The sequence below is a fragment of the Leptonychotes weddellii genome, chromosome 1, assembly GCF_054177405.1.
Source record: "Leptonychotes weddellii isolate Sample4059 chromosome 1, ASM5417740v2, whole genome shotgun sequence".
In the NCBI taxonomy this organism is placed as follows: Eukaryota; Metazoa; Chordata; class Mammalia; order Carnivora; family Phocidae; genus Leptonychotes; species Leptonychotes weddellii.
Window position 1 is genome coordinate 160692685 of NC_138369.1, and position 12084 is coordinate 160704768.

General features: G+C 35.2%; 1 pseudogene; it reads left to right on the forward strand.

Annotated features, from left to right (window-relative positions):
- Window positions 1–5483: 5483 nt before the first annotated feature.
- LOC115936545 (U2 spliceosomal RNA) lies at window positions 5484–5593 on the forward strand (annotated as a pseudogene).
- Window positions 5594–12084: the final 6491 nt, after the last annotated feature.

Genomic DNA, 12084 nt, shown 5'->3' on the forward strand with positions numbered 1-12084 from the left:
CTTTCAAGTTATGGGAAGTGTTTGTCATATAACCAAAATTACAGAAATGATCAACCAAAGCAGACTTATTTTTGCAATTTTACTGTTTAAAATATTAGCTGACAGGGTTTAGTTAGGGAAGATGATCAGGTCACACATTATATTAAACTGCAACTTCATTTCTAGAGTACAAAGTCTTCAGATTCCTTCTATTATACAGATACTGTTTTCTTTTTTATCTGGTATTATTAGGAGCCAAAAGGAGAGGTTGAGAATCTTACCTTCCAATTTAATAGAAATTTATTATATCCCCTGGTAGAAGGATTACTCCCTTGGTTACCAATAAGACCTCTTAAACCAGCAGAGCTGAGATTCAGGGTCAGACTTCTTAAACCAGCAGAGCCTCTTAAACCCGCAGAGTCGAGATTTGGGGGTCAGAAATTACAAGTGGTTTTTGGTTGTAATAGTGACATATACTACCCCCAATTCTATTCCTTAGTTCCTGGACTCATGTATTCTGGCTCTGGAAGAAATAACATGATATGTCATCTACTGTTTTGGAGCATATAGGACTGAAAACCCACTTCTTAAGGTTATGCTCACAGTAAGTACACTGAGTATTCAACAGGCTGTTGAATAGCTCTGTAACAGAGTAGTTGTTATGGAAAGGGTCTAATCAAATCACTATCCTACTAGATGTAATCCTGGAGTCACAAGTTATGATATTATGTCTAATGTACAACATTGGTCACTGCTTCTGTAAGAGAAGACACCCAGCACAATGTCACCCACCTACCAACCAGGATAGATTTGGTAAAAGGAGGCCATGTCTTTGAGTTCCTGTTTAAACTACCTCCTGCCACCATGGCTATTTTGTCCATGAATTCATGGCTGCATGCTACGGGCCAATTTGTGTTCCCCCAAAACTTAAATGTTGAAGTCCTAACCCCCAGTACTCTCAGAATGTGGCTTTATTTGGTGATAAGATCTAAGAAGAGGTAATTAAGGTAAAATAAGGTCGTATAGGTAGCCCCTATTCTGATATGACTGTTGTCCTTATTAAAAGAGAGAGATATCAAGAAAAAGAGATCTGAATACAGGCAAGCTCAGAGATACACTACATTACTGCAGTTTTCTCATTCAGGTTTCAACAGCACTGTTTATTCTGATGATACATACAGGTCAATTACACATCTAATTCATTTCTAGGGAATAGATGATGCCACTGGATCAGACCATTTTTTTTTAAGATTTATTTATTTATTTGAGAGAGAGAGACACAAGTGAGACAGGCAGAGGCAAAGAAAATCTCAAGCAGACTCCATACTAAGTGCAGAGCCTTATGCAGGCTCAATCTCACAACCCTGAGATCACGACCTGAGCCCAAACCAAGAGTCAGATACTTAACGGACTATACCACGCAGCCTTGCCTGGATCAGACAATCCTGAATACCATTTCACCTTGCTATTTACGACAGTAAACTTGTCCTTCCTGCTCTTATTAAATACTCCTAATTAGCTTCTGCCAATTAGAGAGCCTATTCCAATGGCAGCATCTTTCATTTTTATCATATATGGAAAAGATTCACTATGGTCATTTTTTTTTTGAAATGCTGGTGCAATATTCAACAATATATTTTTCCAGTATGTTTCTTTTAATGAAGTACTTTCTCTAGCCTGTATATGAATTCCTGTGGTATACTATATATTATATGTGATAAAACACGACAATGTTTCTATTGTTATAAGTCTTTAAACCTCTTTTTCTACATCTCACAAAGACAGGAGCAGCTTCCTGTAGTCACACAGGTACATGCACTCAGAAGGCCCCTACAATTGGCTTAATGTTCTGCTGCCCAAGATAAATGTAGCATGTATGTAAGCAAAGGAGATATGTACAATATTTTTATTCTCTGCTCCTTACCTCCCTGTTTTCATATAGCATTTGTGAGGGCCCATGAGCACAGAATTCCATGTCACCCACAATTCATGGAATTCAATAAGACTCAAAGCAAGTACAAGGTAAGTTGTTACATCTATAAATTAAGTAAGCAGGGGTGCTAACTTTCTGTTCAAACCAAGACTTAATTCAAATGCTGAAGAAGGCAATAGCATTCTAAAAAACATGAATGACCAAGGAACCCTATCCCTTCCTATCTTGCATCTGTTACTTCCCCTTGTTTGCTGACAATTCATACTGAAAATGATGTCATCAAGGACTAGGGAAATATGGCATCACTCAGATTTTCCTTACTCATCAGTAATCCAAAGAAAGAGTGTGTTGAGAGAATGTGCAAAGTATCAAGAAATGACATAAAAGCAGTTGAGCTAATCTTGTGCAGTGTTTCCACTGTTCTGGGAAAATGAAATGCATAGGTATCAAGAACAATGAAATACAAATTTCAGTGATTCTTATGCATTAAATGCTCTTACATATGCATTGAAAACTGGCATTTCACAATATGAAAATGAACTATAAAATCCATGCTAATAATTTAAAGTTTCAAATAGCAAATAAAAAAACACTACAAGTCAAGAGAGAGCCCAAAAAGGGAAGGTCTTTATATTTTAACAGGAGAGTTTTTCTACTTTTTGAATGAGGGTACTTCACATTTTTATTTTGCACTGGGTACCACAGATCATGTAGCAGGTCCTGCATCAAGGTATTTCTGGGATCTCAGCCATAATAGGCCACTATTGGGTACTGGTATCAGACAATCAACAAGCAAACAATTAGAAACATAATCGGGTAGTTGCAAAAGGCATGTGAAGGGGTTCAGAACATGACACCCCCAAATATGTCACTTTGACACAAGAATAATTTTGAACTGAAGGCAATTGAAAAGAAGCAGACACGGGGTAAGCTGTCTGCCATCCCCTTATCTGCTTGAAAGCAGAACATAAATTTCCCTTTAAAGGTGCCCCTCCCCTATTTCCTATACCAGGATGGAGATAACATCATTCTTACCAGAGTTGAGATGGCACTGAGAAAGAGTTTACGTAAACAAACCTTACTAACTAGCCCTTATCTTCCATAGTTTTCCCATATATTTATATTTCACCATATATTTATTTCCCATGCCTTGCTGTCCCTAAAAGTCTAAAAGCCTTTACCTTTGTCTTGTCACCTCTCAATAAATTGATTGTCCTTTGCTAAGATGCTAATATAAGCCCAAGTTCTAACTGTCCTTTTGAGTTACTCATCACCAAGTTTTATCTGCTGATGAGCATTGCATGCATTAATAAACTATTTTTATTTTGTTAGTCTATCTTTTGACAGTCTAGTTTGCAGGGCCCTATCTGGAGAACCAAGGAGAGTAAAGGGAAAAGTGTTTACTCCCCTACACACGTGAGCAAGACTGTTAAATATGTTGCAATGACATGTTCAAACTAGTAATATTTTTTCTTGTCTTGGTATCATAGGATAAGTGTTTGTTCCTACTGTATTTCTAGAATTTTATGGTGATTATATAAATATAGGTATCTGTATATCATATAGATCTATCTATCAAGTCTTCTGTGGCAATTTTCCTGGATTTGATTTTGTGATCAACTATTCAAGGAGTGATAAAATCTGGCTCTAATCCTAAATTCAGAAACTTTAGTGAAGTCATTAGAATGTGTTCCCACCCCACCCCCACACCTCCCAAAAAGAAAAGCTTTATCAGATAGGAAAATGCTACAATGACATTTGGGAGCTTGGGATACTAGAGTTATTTATATCTTTCCTATATCACCATTGCATCTTTGCATGTCCAGATGTTTCCCAGACAACATTCTCCTTCTACTACCTTCACATCTTGGTTTCCACATACAGAAGATTGGTAGTGAGTTACATGGGTTATTGACCCTGATCATCATGAGGATATAGGGCTACTATTACATAAGGGAGGCAGAAAAGAATGTTTTACATACAGGTGATCCGCTAGAGCTTCTCTTGGCCAACTGTAACTATAATGATCATACAGCAGCAGTGGCCTGCTAAAAGTATGGGAATCAGTATATGGTAGGTATGAAGAAGTAGCACCTAGTTCTCCCTTTAAGGAAAGTTTCAGGAAGTGTAGTTAGCAGATAGCCTCTAGCTGTCAACTCCTTCAGTGTTAACTTCAGCTGCATAGAGTCACTTCTCCCAAGATTCCACTCTTCTGGGGGAAGCCTGCACCTGATGGCTGAGTAAGTCATAGGTATAGAAGCCTGGCCATTTTGTCCTGACAAAGGATAACTCCAACAGGTAGCCTTTGTCCCAGAACTCACTGCTGGGTTGGCCAAGACTTTATCATGCCTACATTATGCTCTCTTTCTGCTTAATCCACTTTCTCTTCCTTCTTTCACAAAGGTTATCCTTAATATAAATCCTGGACCCCAAAATTCTTAACTTCTTTTCTGAAGAGCCCAACCTGTGACACAGAATCACTGATTTTTTATTGATGAGAGTCTGGGTCACTCCAATAGGTAAGCTACTTAGACCAGTAGAATTACTAGTTGGGGATCTAGAATGGGTTTAGGAAGGCAATGATGAGTGTCAGTTATGGCCTTGGGACCGACTGCAGCATTAAGAGGGCTATAAGTCATCTCAGTTGTACTCCTCTTATGCTGTTTGATTTTTTTTTTCTACTACTGTAAAGAAGATGACAGTAAAATTCCTTTTATACATATTCCCTCATGTGATTATTGAGGAGAAAAAAAGTCCAAGAAAGAAAAATTATTGGATCAACTTGAAAAGTATTTATAATGGTTTCATATTGTGAGAGGAGATATCAATGGGTTATTCATTGTATTTAACCATGAAATTTTCTGTGGTTTATAAATATTTAGTTTTATTTTGTAGTACATTTATTAAATCAGTTTTATTATTTTCAAATTAATGCAATTTGAATGGCTCTAAGAACTAGATTTTTCAATTGGTGTCCAAAGTAATTTATAACACTGGAGAAAAGTATGAGAAGTATGTAAAACACTTGGCAAATTAACTGAAATTTTGAGAGCAATGTTCTTGTGGACTATTCTGAAATTAGGTGAGGTATTTCCAACTTTATGCTAAGAAATAATTTCTATTTTTTTAAAGTGTCGTTTGGAAAAAAAAAAAAACGATGTAACATGTGCATTTGTTTCTGAAAAGAAAATGCATTCAGTAATTTCCTAATGCAACACATCTCCAGAGAAAACATTGATTATCCTTCAAGGTTGTTATACTTCAAAGAGCATGACCTTTAGCCTGGGAACCTGAAATGATCACTCTCTTGAGCAGCAAGGGCATTGACATCATGTTCTCCCATTTGGAGGCATATTAACCAGAATGATTCATCCATTTGTTCTGTTATGCATGCATGTATTCAAGCATTTGTCAATCGTTTGCTTACCACTCAGCTTGACCTGAGCAATGCTGTTGGCGTGGAAATATTTTGGTGAACAAAACAAAACAAAATATAATCATCTTGTTTATGCTTTTTAAGTAAAGGTTTTTTTAGTTTGGTTTTGTTATTTTGTTAATAAACAATTACTTAATCGCTTCTCGGCCTTTTGGCTAAGATCAAGTGTAGTATCTGTTCTTATCAGTTTAATAAACAATTACTTAAATATGTGATTTACAAAAAGAGAGTGGATCTAACATCTTAATGGGGAAATTCTCTACAAGATCCTTCTCTGTTTTAACTCCTACTTACTAAAACATTAAGCTCTAAGTCTCTAATCTTACCACTATAAATCATGAAATTATTTCATGCTATAAACATCCAGGAGAATGAATCGAGAAAAATAACAGGTGGCAGTGAAAATGTATTTGTACATCTAATATGCAGCCATGGCAGTAAATCAAGACACAAATGTTGCCTGGTGGGAGGAAAGAGCATTCAAAGACAAAGTCAGAAAACAGCAGTGTTGTAGACAGAGTTCAAGATGGCCCCATGATCTCTACCTCTTTGTGTTAATTCTCTTGCATAATCGCCACCTCTTCCACACCATCCTGACCTTGAACTTGGGCAGGACTTGCTTCTAACCAATGATATAGCAAAGGTGATGGGATGTCTCTTTCATAAAAGTTGCCTTATATAAGATTCTGTCTTGCTCGCAGACTCTTTCTAGTCTCCCTCTCTTTCTTTGTTGGCAACAAGGAAGCTGTCATGAATCTTAAAATCACAATGAAGTGAATGCTGCCAATAGCCACAGAAGTGGCAAAGCAGAAGCTTTCCTAGTCATTTCTCCAAATGAGAAACCAGACCTTGCCAACACCTAGATTGCAGCCATGGGAGATCCTCTGCAGAGAGCATAGCTAAACAATGTTGGAAAGTTGACCCACAGAAACTTTAAGATAATACATGTGCATTATTTAAAGCTATAAATTTTGTGGTAGTTTGTTACACTGTGTACAAAAACAATACAACATGTGTGGCAATCTCTGAGCTTTCACCATATGAGCCACAAAAATGAGAGAAAGGAAAAAAATAAAGGAGACCTGTTTTGTGCACGGAAAGCTGAGTTATTAAAAAAATGGTAGGAAAAAATAAAGAAGGTCCTACTATCCAAGTCAATGGTCTACCCAAGTAGACAATATCTCACCTTTATAAACCTAATTATGTTGCTCTTGTGGTTTCAAATTCTTACATGGTTTCCATTTATTTTTTATAACAAAATCATTAGAAAATTTCATAAAAGTCTGTATGGAGTTCTCACCCTATCTTATCAAGCACTCTGTGCTTCAGCCACACTTCTCTTTTCTCAGGTCTGAGAAAAAAAAAAAAAAAGTACTCATTTTTCACAAGATCTCATGCTTCTAATATCTTGAACTAGGTTCTCTTTACTTTGCCTGATAAAATTTTACTCACTTTTTATACCTTTATAACCAACTTTTGCTTCTTAATGGATACTTTCTATGATCCTTAAGGCTAGGACAAATGCTCTATTTTAATTCTTATTACATCATATTTCTCTATGATATCTCTTCATGACATCTTGCTCTATAAAATCTATATCTCATTGCAACATCATAGAGGGTAAGGAAATGAGTGGAAAAGCAAGAAAAAAAAAGTAAGGGCTTGAAGATTATTTGTTTATAGAAACTAAGTATCGAAGTATGACTCATTGTAGTATTAGGTAAATATTAATTAATTATTATGTACTAAATAATGGCAAGGAGACTGCTTTTCACAGTGACAAACCTCTGAAGTCATTGGGAGATTTAGAAGATGAAAATTCCAAAGACTTCTGATGGGAACTCAAATGTTTCACAATCCATTTACTGTGGCAATCAGTATAAGCATGTCTCCAAAAAAACTTACTATATTAGTCATTCAAAATATTTAGGGTCATTTTAACATATGTTAAGAATATTAAATTCAAGGAATTATAAAACACGTATTACAATAGTCTGGTTTGCTTCCAGCACAGCAAATTGTATACTTAAAGAAGTAATACAGCATTTTTAGACAGTTGCAGATTAGTATGATTCAGTGAAGTATCCTTTCTCTGAAACTTGTGTTTTTCTTTTTTTTCTTAAATATATATAATAAAAACTGACCTTTCATTTCACAAGTATTTTTCAATCATGTACTATGTTCTAAGAATTATGCTTTAAATTTAATTTGGGGCAATTCTGTTTTTCACAAAAATAGTACACCCACTGTAGTGAATGACAAATATTAAGAGAACTCCTTGACAATTGTGACCTGAGAATACAACCACTGACAAGTTCTACTTCTTGGTGGTGTATTCATTTTACAAAACTCATTGACTAGCTACTATTTGCTATCTTTTTACACTGCAAAGAGTAACTATTCCAACAGCTGTGCTTTAAGTAATTTCTTTCCTTTTATACTCAGTTTAGTCTGAAGTATATGGTTCTTCCTGACTTCTTGAAATGTGCTGATACAGCAGAAGTCAACATTTCTTGAACATTTGCAGATCTCACCATGCCATAAAAGCATTCTTTTTAAAAGAACCACTGTATATATGATTTCTTTTTGTATTTTTATACTACCTTCCCAGCAAAACCCACAAACATTTGTACATAAAATTTTAAACATGTAAAATGTGAAAAACAGCAAATGAAAAACCAAGATGAATATGAAAAAAGTATGCATTGAAGGAAAAAAAAATGAAGAAATAAGATGGAAGAAAGCAGCCTTGGAAAAATGAGTAGATATTGCTTAGATTTCATTCAAAAAATTGTATTATTGTTGCCCACAATTTGGCATTTTAGCAAGAGTAAGTAAATGACTATTCTTAGAAAATTAAAATTCCGAAATAGTCAGCATTTTTATATGGTGTTCAACAATCCTGTCAGAGCTTTGTAGTACTTACTCTGTTTAGGTTCATATTTTCCATATTCCAAAGCCCATAATCAGGTAGACTGGCCAACCTGCTCATAGGTGCGTGTAGTCTCTGAAGTTTAAACTTCATGATAAGAAAACAGAGATTAAGAATGTTATAACTCTGTTTTTAAACTCTATAAAAATATTTGGATCTAAATATAAAAGCTGTTTTCTATTGCTGCCATAACAAATTACCACAAATTTAGTGCCTTAACACTCATTTAATATCTCACATTTCTAAAAGTCCAGTGGGCTCAACTAGGATTTAGCTTAGTCTCCCAAGACAGAAATCAAGGGGTCCACAGGGCTATGTTCCTTTCTGGAGGCTCTAGGGGAGAATATGCTTCCAGGTTAATGCGGATTGTTGACAGAATTCAGTCCTAAGCAGTTGTAGAACTGACGTCCTGTTTTTTTGCTGGCCTTTACCTGGGGGTCCTTCTAAGTTTCTAGAGGCTGCCTGCATTCCCTGGGTGACAGCCCTCTTCATGTCAGAACTGCAAAACTGCATCAAATCCTGTTATGCTTCACATCTCACTGACCTCCCTTTCTGCTTCATCTCTTCTGCAGTGTCTCTCTGTCTGACTCTTCTAACTCTTCGATCTTTTAAGGACCCTTGTGGTTACATAGAGGCCATGGATAATCCAAGATAATCGCCCTATTTAATGTTCAGCTAATTTGCAAATTTAATTCCATATGAAAAATCCCTTCTGGCAAGTATCTAATGTGTTCCAGTGATTTGGGTTTAGAAATCTTTGGGATGGGACATAATTTAGCCTACACTCATAAGCAAATATACCCACACATATATCATATGTATATATAGATACATACATACTTAACATATAAACTTAATATTATTAGGCTTTTTTTTAACAATGAGCAAGTGTCACTTTTTATAATGAAAACATTTTAAAGTGAAAATAATTTCCATTTAAAAAATTACATAGCTATTAATAATTATGGTTTATTCCATTTCTGATATTAAATCTAATTTAAGTAGAGTGCTTTTCTTTGCAGCCACACAGAATCTTAATTATTGTGACAAATTTCTTAGACTACTTGTATCAGCAATATGAATTTCTCCCAGAAAATTTTACACCTGCTCTCCAATAACTAATTTCTTTACCTATAAACAATTTCACATTGAGTTTCTTAATGATATTAATGTAGATAGGCATGCAATTTTAATTGATATTATAGGCAACTTAACTTTAATAAACATTTTAATATTCAATCATTTATTTGATCACTGAATGTGAACAAAATACACTTAAAGTATATATTTGTGTTCTGAAGTATTGGAGAAAATAATAAAAAAAAGCTTTCCTCTCAAGAAGCTTACATTTTAGAACATCCATCAAAACTATAAAGTATGAATAAAGATTGATGGCTGGCAGTTTCAGAAACAGTGATGAATATGTTGTTATCAAATATAGGTCAAAAGTAATGGATACAAGAAAAAACATACAGATGATCCAAATGGACATTCTTGAGGAAGGAAATGTCATAATCTAAAATGTGAGAGTCAAAAAATATAAAAATAAAATAAAATGAAATGTTAGAGTGAGATGTCTAAATTTGCTAAAGCTTAGAAAGTAGATTAGAGCCATATTAAAAGAAAAGGCTGGGGGTATGTGGGTGGCTCAGTCAGTTAAGTGGCCAACTCTTGATTTCGGCTCAGGTCATGATCTCAGGGTCATGAGATAGAGCCCTGAGTCAGGCTCTAAGCTCAGCAGGGAGTGTGCTTGAGATTCTTTCCCTCTGTCCTTCCCTCTGCTTGTGTGCTCTCTCTCTCTCTAAAATAAAAAAAATAAAAATAAATCTTTAAAATAAAAAAAGAAAAAGCTGAAACTTCAGATCAAAGGTTAAAAATATTGTCTGTATATTGTTACTTTCACGCCTTTATAAAGTCTACCTAATAAATAGAAATGACTCTCCTGCCTCAGAAACTTATCTCTATGTTCTTCATTTTACCCTTAATGCTACATTCAAAACCCTGCTTTTACAATATGCACTCCTTTTTTTCTGTGTCATCAACAACTCTCTCCCCTTTACTTTTCAAAAATCTGGGATTCCAGTATCTACTTCTACCACCACAATCATCTGCATATAAATTGAGCTTAGTCTTTGCTGAGATCAAGATTATTTGATATAAATTCCTTATTCTCCTAATTTCTATCACAATTCAAATTGGTCATTCTTTAATCCTTTTACACATTTGTTTCAATCCCATATCACATTAATTTTGCAAATCTGTAGCTGTGCTTGATTCATTGTACCCCACTTTTGAACCAGTAAGTTATGGCCAAAGTGGCAGAATCATCTGATAGAAAATATCTTTGTTTAAACCACCCCACACAGCAGGGTTTGTAGGTGTGGACTTGTCCATAAAGAGGAATGTGCAAAGTAAAAGCAAATAATTGAAATTTGGACATTTCACCAGCTTGGCAATTAACAGTGTACTTGACAAATGTTAAATGATGATGAAGAATATTGGCACCAGAATTTTTCTCACTGTTCAATGGTATTCTGAATTGTTGAGAGTAGAGCAAAAAATTTTTTTTTCATGAATAGAAAGAAAACAATTGAAAAATAATAACACCCCTTTTTCAAAGAAGCCTTTTCTTACTAACCAGACTACATTTTCTTTATTTAAAGATTTATTTATTTTTACTTGAGAGAGAGAGAGAGAATCTCAAGCAGACTGCCTGCTGAGCGGGGATCGTGATCTCACAACCTTGAGATCATGACCTGTGCCAAAATCGAGAGTCGGATGCTTAACTGGCTGAGCCACCCAGGCGCCGCCCCAGCCAGACTACATTCTAAATAGATTATTTCATAGTTAGGTGGCTTTTGTGCATGAAAGTTATAATCATAATTATTGTTACTTTGTTTCTTAGTGAATGTATGAATCTTTTTTTTTATTTTATTATGTTATGTTAATCACCATACATTACAACATTAGGTTTTGATGTAGTGTTCCATGATTCATTGTTTGAGTATAACACCCAGTGCTCCATTCAATAGGTGCCCTCTTTAATACCTATCACCAGCCTAACCCATCCCCCACTCCCTCCCCTCTAGAACCCTCAGTTTGTTTCTCAGAGTCCATAGTCTCTCATGGTTCATCTCCCCCTCCAATTTCCCCCCTTCATTTTTCCCTTCCTACTATCTTCTTTTCTTAATATATACTGTATTATTTTTTTCAGAGGTACAGGTCTGTGATTCAACAGTCTCACACAATTCACAGTGCTCACCATAGCACATACCCTCCCCAATGTCTATCACCCAGCCACCCCATCCCTCTCACCCCCCACCACTCCAGCAACCCTCAGTTTATTTCCTGAGATTAAGAATTCCTCATTATCAGTGAGGTCATATGATACATGTCTTTCTCTGATTGACTTATTTCGCTCAGCATAATACCCTCCAGTTGTATGAATCTTATGAATTAATTCTGTACCAATCTACCAGCCATTAGATCATTTTTAAAATATAATTTCACTTTTATATGATTTATAATATCTGAGATTTTCTTACGAATTTCAATATCTGAAACATAGGACTTTCCCAGAATGGAGGTTTACTTTATATTTGCTTTTATATTAGTATCTGATCCATTGTGCTATATTCATTATTTGACCTCCTCTGTTCTTTTTTAACGCTTTTTTTATAATTAGAAGAGTCCTCTACACTCTGCTGGGAAATTGGGGCTTATCTGTGGAATTAGCTTTCTTCTAGGCACTAGGTTATTTCATCATTTTTGAACTAATTATTGGATTATTTTCTGCTCTTTTCT